This window comes from Setaria viridis, chromosome 2 (genome assembly GCF_005286985.2).
Source record: "Setaria viridis chromosome 2, Setaria_viridis_v4.0, whole genome shotgun sequence".
Taxonomy (NCBI): Eukaryota; Viridiplantae; Streptophyta; class Magnoliopsida; order Poales; family Poaceae; genus Setaria; species Setaria viridis.
Genome location: NC_048264.2, coordinates 6,866,174 through 6,883,820, shown reverse-complemented (window position 1 = coordinate 6,883,820; position 17,647 = coordinate 6,866,174). Strand labels below are relative to the sequence as shown.

General features: G+C 42.3%; 1 pseudogene; it reads left to right on the top strand.

Annotated features, from left to right (window-relative positions):
* Window positions 1-10,187: 10,187 nt before the first annotated feature.
* On the top strand, window positions 10,188-11,069 carry LOC117844032 (trihelix transcription factor GT-2-like; annotated as a pseudogene).
* The last annotated feature ends 6,578 nt before the right edge of the window (window positions 11,070-17,647 follow it).

The window sequence follows — 17,647 nt, the reverse complement described above, 5'->3', positions numbered from 1 at the left end:
GACACATCACACTATAGAATTGCTTTGAATTGTTTATCACGCATTTAATATATATGCATGTGCGGATTATTTCTTCCAGAAACATATATTGTCAAGGACTCATCGAGGCCCCTTTCTTTTACGGCCACATACGGAAATACCATCGAAAGTTCAACATTACGGAAATGCGATCAAATTAGCTCCCCGATTATGGTACAAAGGTTGTGGCTATCGTACGTTACCCAAGTAGTATGCATGTCCTCTCGCAGGAGGGATCGGAGGAGCTCAAAATGCTGCAAAAGATTTGAGCCTTCATTTTCGCTCCCTTTAATTTTTTGCATTCTCGACTCCTTTGCATCACGAACCTATGACGCATCATCTCAGGATGTACTAGCAATGCAGCGGTGTCAGTCTCGGATCAACCATCCATGCAGTGCTGCGTTACAATGCGCTGGACAAGTTAAGATCTTAAGTGTCATCTTCTTTTCTTTTCCAATGTGTCCCATTCCAATTCCTGAACACACATATATGATTATGTGTTGTACATGACATTCATCAACCATCTCTGTCCATCCATATATATCAAAGTTTGGTACTACATTGTTTGAATGAAGGGGAGAAAGCAGGAATGATTATTGGTAGGCCAAGCAAGGCCAAGCTTTCATTATAAGGTGGACAGTAGGATATCTTTGCTGGTCCTATTTTTTTCTCAACAATAAATTTCTAAATTAATTGAAATTTATTATTTATAACTTTTATCTTCTAAAATCATTTTAATGTTTTATATTAATAATGCCATTATCTTAATATTTTTGTTTTGATTACTACAAGGCACCATTTGCTTCATAAAAAGCTAGTAGAACTCTAGCGGCTGATAAATCCAACAATAGAAACGTTTATTGTAATAAATGTCAGTTTGAAATAAGTAAATGACTGTGTATATTTTCTTTCAAATTACAGAAGGAGTAGCATTGATGACTTGGCGTTCATTTAAGAAGGAGATAGGCGGGTATGGTCGGACAGCAGATCGACCTTTTGCCAGGACTTTCTAGTGTATGGGCTTCCATATTTTCATAAAACGTGAGTGGGGAACTAGCCCTAATTGGGCCTTTTGTGGGTCGCGCTCCTCTTGGCAGCATGCACTACTAAACGAGGCCTTCGTAGATTCATAAAACACTATGGGCCTGTTTGGAGTCGCTTATTTCCCGCTTATTGGTGAAAATTAGCGATAAGTCCACCCAAACGCTTCGCTTATTCCCCGCTTATCACGTAAGCCGCTTAGTGGAAAATCTGAAATTGAACTAGGACTGGGCTTATCTCCTACGCGGGTCTGGAGATGCTTCTCCCGCAAGCGGAGCATTTTTCCCCCGGTACCCTCGGGCAAGCACGCCTCCAGGCGACCGCCGCCGCCGCTCGCCCAGATCCCGGCACCGCCCCCCTGCAGATCCCGGCGCCGCCCCTGCCAGGCCCCCGCCGCGGGCCGCCCCGCCGCCGGACGCCCCCGCCGCAGGAAGCCCCCGCCGCCCCCGCCGCAGGAAGCCCCCGCCGCCCCTGCCTGGGCGCCGCCTCCGCCGCTCCCGCCTGGATCCGAGCCCGCCGGCGCCGCCCCTGGGGTCGGCCGGCCCGCCTCCCTACCTCCGCCCCTGCCAGGCCCCCGCCGCGGCCCGCCCCGCCGCTGGACGCCCCCGCCGCAGGAAGTCCCTGCCGCCCCCGCCGCAGGAAGCCCCCGCCGCCCCCGCACAGATGGTGGTGGTGGTGCTTTAGGAGATGACATTGATATGGGTGCATTGCGTGATGCTATTGCTATCGCTATGGTTTCGTGATTCGTTGTTGTACCCATGATGGATGTTTCCATACTAGACCGATCTATCGTATGAATTTCATATTATTGTAATGTAATTTCTATTTAACAAACTCCAAAGGTATTAGAATTATTGTCTTCTCCTCAGATTCACAATAAAAATGAGCTATTATCAGCCTTAGGGGCATTCAGGTCAATTTACCAACCAGGACAGACAATCGACACAAAATAATCAGGATTGCCAAACACCCTGCTTATTCAGACAGCAGATTCTTCAGGCAGCAGGCTTATCAGATAAGCTTGCTTACCAGATAAGCGAGTTCCAGAAAAGCGACTCCAAACAGGGCCTATGATTTATGTGTTTGGGGTGGGGCCCGTTCCACACAAGGATTTGGGCTGTAAGTAGATTTTGGACGTGGGGTAGACCGAGGTCCTCTTACCCTCGCACTGAGGTTAAGGGCACAAGATTGATGATGCCTTTACAGCTTCGGGAGTGTAGCAAAAGAAAGCTTTACGTGTACATCATAATAGGATATTTTTCATTTCAATAAAATAAAAGACCGTATTCTAAATCGTCTATGGCTGAATGTCATACGGTCATGAGAAAACTCCATCAAAAAGGTTCAGAGCAATAAAGAACTATCGTTGATATTGTGTTCTGGCAAATGGTCACTATTTTAGAACCTTCTATATTAGCCTATCATCAAATGTCGTTGTGACTTTAGAATAAGTATGAAGAAGTATGATAGCTGTATCACAGACAAAAAGAAAACCTCCCAGCTTTATAAAAAAAGGCAACTGGCCATGACAGCTATCTAATAGAATATAAATTCAATTAAAAGAAAAGACGTTATAGCATGGTAATTGGGCTCGCGCTAGTTGCAATTGCAGGAAGGCTTAGACACGCCTAATGCTATCAGACATGAACTTTCGGAGCGCCGTTGGTCATCAAGCTTCTCCGACGGTCTGCTGGTCCACCATATTTGTTTGGTTCAACTTGTCTTTTCTTCTCTGATGCCTACCATTTCGAAACAACAACGCAGGTGTAGCGAGGGAGAGAAAAAAAAAAGGACTTGGATTAGATGGAGTGGCCAGCAGCTCAAAAGTGCTACTTATATCTTGAATAGACACATTATACTATAAAAGAGCTTTGAATTATTTATCACGCCTTTAATGTACATCTGAAGATTATTCCAGAAACATATAGATTGTCAAGGACTCATCAAGTCCCCTTTCTTTCACGGCCACATTGCAAAATGCCACCAAAAGCTCACCATTTCGTAAAATAGCATCGAAAGAATGAACACCGTTACCTAAACTAACATTGTGTCACATTTTCCACTAACGACGTCCGTCCATATATCCAACCGCGTGCTCGAGGACTTCCTCTGCCTCACATACGGCCGATGAGTCGCACTGTGTTGCGGGGGACCCCGCGAAGCTCGTCGCTCGCAGGTTGCGCTCGCCGTTTGCCGGTAAGGCCAATCGCTAATTCGGCGAGGCTCGTTCTTCTCTTTCCCGCAACCAGTCACCTTGGAGCCTCTTTCGCTATTCTCTCTCTCTCTCTTCCGGTGCTCTGCTACGTGTGCAGTGGAACGAGCGCCTGGTGCAGCTAGCATTTCGTCAAACACCATGGTGCACTGTTGCAGATGTATTCTTTCGCCTGCATAATGGTATTGATTCGGTTCTTGTTTGTGGATTTGAGGAAGCATGGTGTAGAGAGACAAAAGATGCGTAGCTCGGATTGCACAGGATCTGGAGCTTGGCGATGGATTGCTGTTTTCTGCTGCTTGGCGTTTTGCTCGATGACTGCCAACTTCTACATCTGAGCTCGTGTAAGGCTGTGCCGGCGCCAATGCAGCTGCCAATGCAACTGCATTAGGTCAACGTCTTCAAGGCCCACGCCGAACTCACTGGCACTCGCGCGCAGCTGGCGCACCTCCTACGGTGAAGGCTGACACGCTGTACACCATGGACAGCGGCAGCAGCTTGCAGGTTGCAGCTGGTTCCGCAATACTCCAGCACCGTAGCACGTCGTTGTGCAATTTGCAAGTTTGGGGATCAGAATGAACTCCGAAGGTAAGTTTAGGGATGCCCAAGGGCCTGGCCGAACAAGCAAGTGCTGGCCCATTAAGCAAGTCTATAAATTACACACGCCATGCCGACGTCGGCATGGAGCCTGTAAATTTCATGCATCACGTATGCACTTTAGTTCCGGTTGGAAAAACTAACCGGGACTAAAGGCGCCCCTTTAGTCCCGGTTGGAAAAACTAACCGGGACTAAAGGCGCCCCTTTAGTCCCGGTTGGTTGGGACTAAAGGGTGTCGGATCAGGACAAAAAATCCCCTCCCCCTTTTGTCTCGATTACTTTGTCCTGGATGATTTTTTGGGAGATTTGCACCCTACCAACAGGGACTAATACTGAGTTCTCTATCAGTGCGCGCTCGTGTGCCCCTCTGGCCACCTTGCCCGCCACGCCTCTTGTACCAAGGAAGAGAAGGAAGAGAAGAACGAACACTGAAGAGATGGAGATGAAAAGAGAAGAGATGGAGGGGCACCACGCATGCGCTGCTGTTCTTTTCAATCCCGCTTTTTCGATTTTTTGGCTCCTTTAGTCCGTTAATAGAAATCCATTTCCTAGGGCGGGTCATGGGGCGACCTGCCCTTGCATTGGAAATGGTCCCTATAGTCACCCCGTGACCCGTCCTAGAGACTATAGTTGCACGATTTTGTCTGTAGGTTCGAGCGAACTTTCCGTCCGATCCTACAAAAATTTTGGAGCGGTACGTGTACAGATCCTTTTTTAGTAGTGGCTTATAGTCGCATTACATGGTTATATGAACAAATTTTCCCTGTTACTTTGAATTTGTACAAGGGTCTCTTGTCGACGCTTGGGCTTAGTGAGATGAAGTAGCAGATTCAGACCTTGATCAATTATACAACGGGGCCTTCTTGTGTGCAAGTTGGGTTAATGGAGACCATAGGAAGTCGTTGCCATAAAAAACAGAGTATAGTCTTACTAGATATGATATTTTTGTGCCTTGTTTTTCCTAATCCTGTTTTTTACTTTGAATCGCTTGAAATGTAAATCCAAGTCGTGATTACGAAACACAATAATACATATCCCTTCCGGATGTCATCTTGCATTGCTCTTGCGACTGCACCTAAACTATAGCCACCATGGTCGACGATTAACACACTGAAGATGAAATCGCACAAGAGATGGCAGACGGGGCTCACGCAGCACAATGTAGGTCACATTTAGTACATAGTGGTGTTATGACCCTGTACTATAGGTGATAGGTTCATCAACAGGTTACTTCAAAAAGAAAGCATATTTAATTTCATCACATGTGCTGTGTAGGTGAGATGTTAAGGAATATTTGGATGAGGTTTGAGGTCATGGGTTCCAATCCCACACACTGCGCATGCGTGCATTTCACGTGAAACTTGTGTGGGTGAGCCTCCCGGGGCATGTGCATTTTTTTTTAATATTTTTAGCGTAGAACCAATTAGTACCGGTTGTGCCAACTGGTGCTAGGAAATCCATTTGTGAACTTCATGACGATGAAATGCATCCGTGAGATGGGATCTAAAATAGTTTACTAAATAGATGGATTTCAGTAATAGAGAACTTATTTTTTCAGTTGATTCATGGGATCTAAAATAGTTTATTAAATAGATGGATTTCAGTAATAGAGAACTTATTTTTTCAGTTGATTCATGCAAGGTAAATGCAAAATACAGGGAGTCGTCATACCTGGTGCAAAGTAGAACTGCATAGTCTAGCCTATGGGAAATCAACAATTGTATTCAAAATTTCTTCACCGTTCAAGGGAAAGAAATTAAAATCATTGTCCCTCTCCAATGTATTCTATACAAATTAAGAAAGACAATGCTCGTGCAACATGGATCATTATTTTGTAGAATGAGCAACCGTAGGGCTATCCAACCTTATCGACTTGTCCAACATGCCAATAAATATTTTCTCTATCCGGAGACTTGTCCAACATGCCAACAATTATTTTCTCTCTACGGATACAGTTGATGCTAATAACTGTCATAAACGAATGGTGGCAACATATTTCTTATATTAATCTCGCCAACAAGAGGGGAACCTATTACTCATAATCTCGCATGAGTTATTTCTGCACAAATATCTTGTGTTATATGTCAGACAGTCCAGCGAAAGGTACATATGTACATGTCGGACTTATCCCGTGACACCTGTCATGCACACATGTAGCCAATGTGCAAAACTGAAGATTCCAACCTATATTCGTGGCAAGTTTAGGCTCGAATATTCAGAGCATTTCACATTTTTCATTGCAACTGTGGCCTACCACCACGAGCTCACCTACCCGATGTAGTGCTTAATAAATAGGTGCATGCATAGTGTAATTGCAAGGCAATGCCTGTTCACCGTCTTCCATTGTTTGAGTCGAGGTACGCAGGATCATCGGTTGTCCATCTCGTTTATCATATGGTATTGATAAAGTCATTATTGTAAGTGTATGGTGCCTTTGTTGTTTGTTTTTGTATGTTGTAAAGGATGGCCAGACATGGAAGAGGCGGAACAGACATCTCAGCAGCAGCTGGTCCCGCATGATACCTCAGCAGCAGCCGGTCCTCGTATCACCTCCGCAATAGCGTTCCTCTTATGACCGCACCTTCCAATGTGCTCCTAAACTCTACCTACAGTTCTCGACGATTCCCTCACGTAAGCCAAATGTGGCACAAAAGATGCGACAGTGCTCACGATCGTGCCACTTGTGAATTGTGATGCAGCGCTGAGGACGAGGAAGCACTTCATAACCTGGAGGCTGACATCGCTCCTCGCGAGTGATGCGCCGTTGCTGATCCTCGCCGAAAACTCCAGGAGGCTTATTTCCGTTGCATGCGTGGCAGGAGCTGCATATCAGGCTATAAATCTTCTATTTCCTTTCCCAGTTCATCCCATTCCAATTATTCTACATCTACATGATTGTCTGTTCCGGACATGACGTTCATGAACACTATTGCTGGCTATGGATTTCCCAACATAGGGAAGAAAGCTGATGCAAATGACAATGATATGACTGAGCACATGCAAATGCTTCTTATATTGACGGTGTAACATGCAAGTTGGATCAAGCATTAATTTGTTCTCCTATAATTATCTCAGAGTACGTCAACTTTGTCCTTGTGTACTTCTAACTTATGTAGGAAGGATTTTTAAATGTGCAAAGTTAACAAGAATAGTGTCACACCACTTTGATTGGGTTATATTACCATTACCACCGCATCATTCCCGATGTGAGTCGAGCCCCGAAGATTTTATGACACCAACTGTTAAGCCATTTGTAGCGGGGAGTTTTATTTTCAGTTTTCAAGAGTGCCTTGTCATCAAAAGATGTTTGGGTTGATGGATGAAACAAAGGTCCCAGTGCACGGTTTAGTTCGCGGTTTCGTATAGTAGGTTGCCATCTTACTATTACTAATTGGAGGCTTCTTTTGAAACCTCCAGGTGAAGTTACCTAGGATTCCTAGGTGGACACTCTACAAAAAGAGAGAAATCCTAGAAATTCTTACAAAAAATCAAAACATCCGACCATCAATCGATAGATTCAAATCATCGTAGCCATTGGATCTATTATGTTTTCTAAAAAATTACCCACCTATGCCATTATGAAAATAGCCTAAAGTAACCCCTAAATCTATATATAAATTACCACCTCTGCCATTATATAAAATAAACTAAAAGTAACCCCCTAATCTTCATCCAAATTACCCACTTATGCCATTATAAATAATATTTAAAATAATCCCCTAATTTGCAACTGAATTGTCTACCACTATTACTTAAAAAACTTAAAGTAACCCCTTAAATTTGCATCTATATTACCCACACATGCCATTATTAAAAACAACATGAGGTAATCCTACGTTTGAATCAAATAACCTTATTTAAAAATATACAGCAACATATGATTCTAAATCATCTATATCTTTCACTATTGGTATACGATATAATAATTAAGGTCTATACGCATGATATGTGTCACCATTTATAATGATATAAAGTGATGAGAATATAGATTTCTATGCTAAAATTGTATCTCAAACTTAGGGTTCATTAAACAAATTCAAGCGCATACCTACAGCAAAGTGAAAAGTTAAAGATTATAAATGCGGATGAAAATATTATAGAGTAATTACTAACTAAAATCTATCATAATTAGATGAAGATATTAAGTATATATCTACATAAGTATTGTGTTCGAATATTTAACAAACGAGAGGTAGCTTATATTATAGTTTTGTAGCAACGTAGTCTCATTTTTTTTCCATTGGAGATTCCGCATTAGTTCCCACGGGACAAGCTAGAAAAAAGAGACAAATTTTCATAAAAATTAAAAACATCAAACACCAATCCTGTAAACTCTAATAATCATAGCCATTGATCTATTATATTTTCTAAAAAGTATTGTGAAAAATATTCAAAAATGAGCTCTAAACCTATATCTAAATTACCGAGCTTAGCTATTATAAAAAATAATCTAAAGTAACCCCATAATCTTCATCCAACACATCATTATAATAACTTAAAATGTCATTCTAAAATTTTATCTATGTTACTCAGGTGTATCGTTATTAAAAATAACCTAAACACCTAAATATTAATCTAATTATCTTCATGTGCATCATACAGAAATGTCAAAAAGTAAACTAATATATTATTCTAAATTACCTATTTATGTCATTGTTAATATAAAAATACTAAGTTAAAGTATATACACATGATGAGTGCCACCATTTAGACCATTTATACATGTGCGTGAGGAATTGATGAAAAATATTGATTGGTATGCTAAACATAATGTATGGAGGATTGAAGGTGTGATACAAAATGGAAAAAGTACGAAGATGGGTGAAAACATGCATAGAGTAATTATTAATTAAAAATCAATCACAACTGGATAAAGATAGGTACATATCTATACTACTAATACAAGTAGTAGTAGGTAAATAATTTTGATTACGAGCTAGGAGTTTAATTTCTAAATAATTTTCAAATACAATAGCTTCTAAAAATATTAGCCCGTGCGGGAGCACGGGTCGATGGACTAGTACCATTTAATACTGATGCACCGGATTGGACAAAATTTAAACTCTATAACCCCCTAATCTAGTTTCATCCGGATCATACCCCTTCCCTTTTTCTCTCTTCGTAAGACATGTTAACCTTGTGAAATCCATGGTGATGGAATGCATCCGTGAGCCAGAATCTAGAATATAGTTTACTAAATACGAGGCAACTAAATAAACGGATTGCAGTAACAAAGCACTTCTTTTTTCAGTTGATTGGCGTAAGGAAATGGAAAATACGAAGACGAGCCACAATACTTGGCGGATCGACAGTAGAACGGCACAGTCTAGCCATTGGGAAATCAACAACTGTATTCCAAACTTCTTCACCACCGAAGGGAAAGAATATCATAGTCCCTTTCCAATGTATTACTTGCAAAATTAAGAACGACATTGCTTGTGGAAAATGGATCTTCATTTTGTAGCTAGAATGAGCCACTTGCTTTACAGCTGAAAGACACCGCTTTAAAATTGAAGTCTCCACCACAACTCAGAGGAACTAGCTCAGCAGGCTCTGCTGATATTTTGTGGATTCGTACTGATAGACCGTTATCATTCTCCCGGCCATGGAGGAATAGGCATAGCTTTTTCCCTCTTTTCCTGCATGGATGATCGTGTTGTTGCACATCCGAACTCCAGAAGAAACATCAGCTGCACTTTTCTTTCCAGATGCATCACAATCCTTTTGCACAGGTAGATCGATGATATTACAAATGCCATGTACCTTTGAATCTCTCTGTTTTTGTGAGATCGACGACACAGCTGCATACTCCCGCGTGCTTGTACAAGTGCATGCCTTCGCCTATGGTACTTGTATAGTTGATCGGTAGTCAGGAGATGCATGTGACCATGTTAATCTCTGACTGCACCAACTTATTAACTAAGTTCTAGAGATCATTCATAATACTCAAATGCAGGAAGTAAAGTAGCAGATTCGGAGGCTTCATGGCATTTTTGTCTTACTAAGTGAAAAATGTACAAGTGGGGTTACTGCAGACGATAGGAAGTCGTTGACATAAAAAACAGACTATAGTCTTACTATATATGATATTTTTGTGCCTTGTTTTTCCTAATCTGATTTTGTACTTTGAATCGGCGTGAGATTCAAATCCAACTCACAATTACAAAACACAATACATCCCTTCCGGATATCATCTTCCGTCAAGCTGAGGACGAGGAAGTGCCTCCCGTCTTGGAGGGTGACATCGCTCGAGCGTGTATTTGGTGATCCTCGCCATACACTCCAGGAGGCTAACGCCCGTTGCATCAAGGAGAAAATTCAGTGGGAACCGTCCCATAGTTCCTTCTGTGCGGACCTGCATCGGATAGCCAACGTGTGGGCATCCCCGCGGTCAGACGCTCGTGAAGGACTCGGCTAAAGCGCTTGGACGGACACGGCTTGCTCGGCTCCAGGCAAACGCGATGGTTCCTCTTCCTTGTGGCTCGGCTCCCAGTGCGGATGGGAGCGTCCACAATTTTGCTCCGGCGCCGGCAGGAGGCCGACAAGTTCGCCCGCGAGGCCACCGCGACAGCACCGCCGCGCGCGAGGCCGCCATCATCAACTACCTCGAGAAGATCTCCGGCAAGACCATCGCCCTCTCGCCGGCGTCCAGGGACGACACGAGCATGAGCCAGGACGTGGCGGCCGGCAAGGAGCTGGTGCCCTATGAGGGCGGCGGCGGCGGTGGCGACACGCTGCATCTGATGAGCACGTCGCGGTGGCCGAAGCACGAGGTGGAGGCGCTGATCCGGGTGCGGACGGGGCTGGAGGGGCGGTTCCAGGAGCCGGGGCTCAAGGGCCCGCTGTGGGAGGAGGTGACCTCGCGCATGGCGGCGGCGGGCTACGGCCGGAGCGCCAAGCGGTGCAAGGAGATGTGGGAGAACATCAACAAGTACTTCCGCAAGGCCAAGGAGAGCGGCAAGAAGCGCCCGGCGCACGCCAAGACATGCCCCTACTTCGACGAGCCGGACTGCCTCTACTCGTGCACCGCCGGAGCCACTGGAGCCGGGGGCAGCAACAACAATGCCGGAGACGCCTCGGCCAAGGCGAACTTGGAGCTGCTGGACGCCGTGGTCAAGTACCCCACGCGCAGAGGGAGTGCCGGTGGAGGCGGCGGTGGCGCAGGCAGATGAGGGAGGCGGAGGAGTTGCAGTAGCCCGATTAGACCATCAAAGAGAATAACATCCACATCACCACACCGGGGCAAAATTGTGAACGCTCTCATCCGCACTGGGAGCCTAGCCGCAAGGAAGAGGAACCATCGCCTTTGCCTGGAGCCGAGCAAGCCGTGTCCGTCCAAGCGCTTTAGCCGAGTCCTTCACGAGCGTCTGATCGCGGGGATGCCCACGCTCGGCTATCCGATGCAGGTCCGCACGGAAGGAACTATGGGGACGGTTCCTACTGAATTTTTTTTCCTTGCATGATGCGTGGCTGCTGCATAGCAGGCTACAAACGTTCTCTTTCCTTTCCCAGTTCATCACATTCCAATTACTCTACGTGATTATTTGCTCCTGATATGACATTCCTAAACATTATTGTTGGCTACGGATTTTCCAACACAGGGACGAATGCAGAAGCAGATGATAATGATATGACTGGGCACAGGCAAATGCTTGTTATATGGACGGCGTGATAGGTAGGGTGGCTCGAGCATTTGTTCTATAAGTACCTCAGAGTACATCAACTTTGTCCTTGTGTACTTTATACACGTTTTCTAGGAAGGATTTTAAATGTGCAAAGTTAATAAGAATATATAGTGTAACACCTCTATGATTAGGTTACCACAGCATCATTCCCCATGGGAGCTAGTAGGGTCCAGGAGATTTTGCGAAATCAGTTTTCTTCTTGTTTTTTAATTTTTGGCTAAAATTTGCCACACCCATGGAAATACATCCGTGAACTCCATGGTGATGAAATGCATCCGTACGTGAACGAACCGGGATCTATAATAGTTTATTAAATGTGAGGCAACTGAATAAACGGATTTCAGTAATATAGAACTTAATTTTTCAGTTGATTAATGCAAGGTAAATGGCAGGGAGTCGCCATACTTGGCGCAGAGTAGAACTGAATAGCTAGCCCTTCGAAAATCGACAACTGCATTCCAAATTTCTTCACCATCGAAGGGAAAGAAAATCATTGTCCCTCTCCAGTGTATTCTAGACAAGTTAAGAACAACATTGCTTGTGCAAAATGGATCATTATTTTCAAGAATGAGCCACTTGCTTTACTAGAAGCCACCGCTTTAAAATTGAAATCTCCACCCCAACCCATAGTGGCTTTTTTTAAGAACTCAGCAGGCTGCTCCTATTTTGTGGATTCGTTCTGTTAGATTGTTATCACTCTCCCAGCCATGCAGGAATTGGCATACAAGCTGCACTTTTTTTCCAGATGCATCACAATCCTATCATACAGGTAATGTAATCGAAGATATTACACAATGCATGTACTCTTGTCCCTCTCTGTGTTTGTGAGATCGACGACACAGCTGCATACTCCCGCGTGCTTGTACAAGTGTATGCCTTAGACTGTGCTACTTATACAGTCGATCGGTAGTCAGGAGATGGATATGACCGTGTTAACTATACTAGATCTAGGACTGCGCACCAACCTATTAGTTCATTTTTTTTTGCGAAAATAGTGCTGTAGTAGTGAATTTTTAAATACCGACCTTCCTGCATCTGTCTAATAAAATTCATTGATATGGAAAGTACTGATAGGTGAGATTACAATGCCATGTGTCCTTGTGTCCCTCTATTCTTGTGATGAAACTGCACACTCGTGAGTGCTTGTACAAGCGTATACCTTAGTCAGGAGATGAAAGTGACTGTATTAAGTATACATCTATGACGGCACTGCTTATATAGTGCTTGTACAAGATCCGATCTGAGCTCATCTCAAGTACAGAAAAGCATAATCTCCTGAGGTTTTCTCTCCCCACGGTTCTGCATCACTTCTTTGCTACTCCGGGGACTTGCAATGCTTCCTTTTCGTATCAAGCCAGTGATTCTGCTCCACCTAGATTTTGAGCTTACTGATATTTCCCACCCCGTTTCGATGGTGAGAAACTGACAATGTACACAGTATCTCCAGCTGTGGCCTTTTGTGAGAGAGGACTTAACTTTGGTAAGCAAACCTTGTGCTTGATGCACGAACTTATCCCAAGAGCATCTCTACATGATGATACTGCTGGCTGCTTTTTGTGTGCCTATTCCCAAGTGTCATTCTTGTTCCATGGCCTTCCGTGTGAATGCATCTCATTCCCATGGCCCAACATTGACACAATTAACTATACGATCTGGCAGATGGATTGGCGTAGGTGAGAGGCTCCGCAGCACGGGTGAGTGCTACAAGCCTACAACTATGCTGTTGGTTTGTGTGGTGCTATGTAATATGTCTTGACATTTTTTGGACCCAACTATGCTGTTGGTTTGTGTGGTGCTATGTAATATGTCTTGATATTTTTTGACCCAGGATTAAAGAAGCTTTAGTCCTTCTTCAAACGGCCACTGACGTCGGGAGCTTTAGTCCCAGTTGTAACAGCTAGTAAAGATGAGAGAATCTGGTGGAGCATTTAGTCCCGGTTTGTAATACCAACTAGTGCTAAAAGCCATCCATTTAGTCCTGGCTGGTAATTCCAACGGGGACAAAATGGAGCTCTTTAGTCCCACTTATAAAAGTCAGTTTTTTCCTCCCCGAGCCCGAGCCACTCAGACCGAGAGCTTGGGCTCCTTCTCCGTGGTGACCAAGCAAGCATAGGGAGACACTGCCCAATTTTTTTCCCTCGATTTCATGGGGATTTCACTCATCCAAACTGTTGTAAAAGTTAGTTACTTCATCCTCCCTTCATGCTTTGTTTTATGCTTTAGATATAGAGATAATTGCATTTTTTAGAATGTGTTAGGGACAATGGAGAGATTTTGCTACAATTTCACGGGTAGCTTGCTTGTTACATGTGATTCGTATTATATAAAGAACTTGCAATATGAGGTATGGGAAAACATAAAATAAATATGTTTATAATATTTATTCCTTGCAATAAAATGAGGTAATGTAGGTCAAAGAAATAGAATTTAGTCCTTGCTAAAATTTTTGGGTAGTTTGCATACACTAGTCAAGCTTCATATCATTCACTAGTTTGATAAAAATAAAAATGCTAGAATTCTGGAACAAGACAACAAAAGATACAATAAAGACTACAAACGTTACATAGTGCCAAGAATCCTAAAATAATAGTAGAAGAGAAGAACTTCGAGTCCCCAAATTCTAGCTAAATATCATAAAAGAATCTTGAAATAGTTTTCCAAACATCTTTCGAAACCACATTTTCATAATAGAAGTACGGTGGCCTAATAGCCTGTTCAGACAAAGATTTGTTCACTGACCTTGAGCCATCGGCTTTTTGTTTGTTTTGGATTGCCAAAATGGACCATGCACAGTGAACAGATCTTTTGCTTAGATAGGCTATTGTACCACCATACTTCTATTATAAAAAAGTAGCACTTGCTCCAAAATACGTTAGGAAAATAATCTCAAATTTTATTTATGATATTCAGCCAGAGTATGTGGACTCCAAGATCTTCTATTGTACCATTATTTATATTTTAGGATTCTTGACTCTTTAAAGTCCAGTATTGAGCGTCTGTAGTCTTTAGTGTATATTTGTTGTCTTCTTCAAGAGTTCTAGCATTTTTATTTGTGTCGAACTAGTGGATGAAATGAAGGTTGACTGGTATAATTTTCATACCACTCTAATTTAACAATAATTCTATTTCTTTGAACAGTAGTTTATTTACCTCATGTTTATTGCAAGTACTAAATATTATAAACACATTTACTCTTTTCCCCTACCTAATATTGATCAAGTTCTTTATCTAATACGAAGCACTATGTTCATTTTTCACGTAATACGATGCAGATTGATCGGCAATGGATGTACCACCTCCGCTCCTCTAATAGTAGAGAATAGTGTCTGCACATGGCATGAATGTGCTTACACTATTCTCTGGTATTGGAGGAGCGGGGGTGGCTATCCATAGACTTAGCTGGGAGCAACCATCACCATAGAGATAGCTTGGAGGGAAAATATTCTGCTATGTTCTACCATTAGTTTAGGATTCTTAACTCCATGAATTATAATGTGGAACGTATGTAATATTTAATATATCTTTATTATCTTGTTCTAGGATTCTAGTATTTTTCTTTTTGTCGAACTAGTGAATGATACAAAGGTTGATTGGTGTAACTTTTCATATCAAACTCTATTAGCCTGTCATTTTTCATAGTTCCATTCATGATTGTATTGTTTCTACGTGGACTCAAGTCATGGACCGTGTTGTTTCTACCAAATTTTAAAATGTAGTAGCTAAATAAGGATTTTTTTTAACAGGATCTGCTAAGTTCTACCACAAGAACAAGCCATACCTAGAGTCACATTACTACTGTGGTGACACCACCATCACGACTTGAGGTACAACTGCAAATTCAATCAACCATTTCCTAACTGAACTTTAACTAGATTTTTTTTGTGTGTAAATATGTTGGTCTGAGATTTTTTCCGGGAGCAGAGCACAACGTGGGGATGGGACCGGGACTCCCAAACAGCCGAAGCTGGAGGGAGGTTTTTCTCCCCCTGCGTGGGGAGGGAAGCGGATGGGAGGAAAATCAATCGTGGGGAGGTTCTGCTCGGGGCTGCTCGCCCCTATGCTTCCCAAGGAGGCCCAAGGAGGATGTAGAATCACTGTGGAACTTTGTTCATATCTAATTTGTTACAAGTAGAGAACACAATTTCCTAAATAGCCTTCCAGGTAATATTAATTGGCCCATAAACTAGTAGTATCCTCTTACTTTTAGCCATTGAGTTTCAGTAAGTGGACAATTATCACCGTCCAAGCACCATAAATGCTTTGGTAACAAGCTAGGATAATGTTATCACACTTAATTCACTAGTCACTTCTTCCTGGATATCTCCAACCCCAACATATCTTAATGAACTTAAAATCTCGATGCAGTATTTATTAGGTACTAATTCTGATAGTGAATATGATTCTTATCTTCTCTTAGCCTTATGATGTCACCCTAACGGTACTAGATTATATTAAATCACGCTAGCATCATTTCTTATTCCCATGTCCTCCCATTATATATAAATGTCACAATGCGCGCGCGGGTGCGTGAAATATGTAGTATGTATTACGAAGGCAGAATTGACTAGGCCACATTTCTTCAGGGAAACGTGGAGACACATTGACATATACATGGATGCTTGTGAACTATATAGTGAGATGGTTACCATTCAGGTTTCTCCAACATTGACACGATAGGGTACATGTCTTCAAATATTTGAGATTGGGAGGCATCACGGAAAGAGATGTTATCAGTATCACCATACCATCAGGCGGTTTGATGCTTTGGCTGGTATGGTGGATCTCGCCCTGCACGTGTACCAAACGAGTGCATCAGTACCTTTCCGCCTATCTCTTTAAGCATGTCCAGTACTTCAATCAGCTCTAGCTTATTCACTCTCATTGCTTAGTTCAGACCTTAAAATTTGTAATATTCCCACGACCTTTTTATCAAATATAGACAATGAATTCTTGAAACCCCACTGCGTGCTAGATTGACTTGGTAATAAGTAGATACATTCATGAAGTGTTGTGACTTCTCCATATGAGTTATTTTATTTAGGATTGGGAGGTATCACATAATGAAACGTTAGCATGCAAAGTATGTGTCTTCAATCTCTTACCTGGATTAAGTATATGTCTTCAATCTCTTACCTGGATTAGCTCTTAGCTTCTCCAGCCTCCTCTTTTGCAAAATTTGGATACAAGTGGATTAATTATATCCTGTCCTCATTTTCTGTGCTAGTAGTAATAATGGCAAGAAAAAGTCTTCATGATTGACTACAAATACGACACACCCTGCTCTTCTGGACAAGAAGTTACCACAAATATCTGTGTTTCCTCTCATCCTCTAGGGATATAAGGGATTGAATCATGTAGTTAGATGAAGGATGATAGTCATATACTGTCGCTATATGGGAATAGGAAGCATTAGGAGAAAACATTATTCTTGCTTCCAAAACAATTGTGCCTTTTTTAATTTAATTTGAACTCATGTTCCAACTTTTGTTTCAGTCCCTTCTTTAGAAGGCAGGTAAAACGGGCAAGCTGGAGCTGTGACCAGAGATTGATCTTTTCTGTGCTAATTCTTGGTTAGGAAGAAATTGATATGCCTTATTTTTAGAAGGAGAGATTGTAAGGATCTTTTATGTTTTATTTTTTCTCTCAATTTAGAAACAAAAATATTCTGTTTATTATTCCCTAAAAATCATGACATTGTTGTTGCCTGAGCTGATAGAAATAAGCTCAACTATACGAAAAGCAGTCAGAGGTAAAAAGCTTGTACTCCCTCCGTATAGGAAAAGGAAGTCGTTTTGGACAGCGACACGGTCTCCAAAGCATTACTTTGACTCCTTGTTTTTATAAAAATATTTATCAAAAAGTGATATATGTATATTTTTATGAAAGTATTTTTTAAGACAAATCTATTTATATGGCTTTCACATTTCCAAACTCAAACAACTTAAAAGTTATTCATGATTTATATTCCCAATGTTTGACCCAAACCTTGTCCAAAACGACTTTCCTATACGGAGGGAGTACAATTTGAGAATTAATGATATAATCACTACGCGAAAAGAAGTCAGAGATGATGTAGGAAATAGTGGCGAAAAG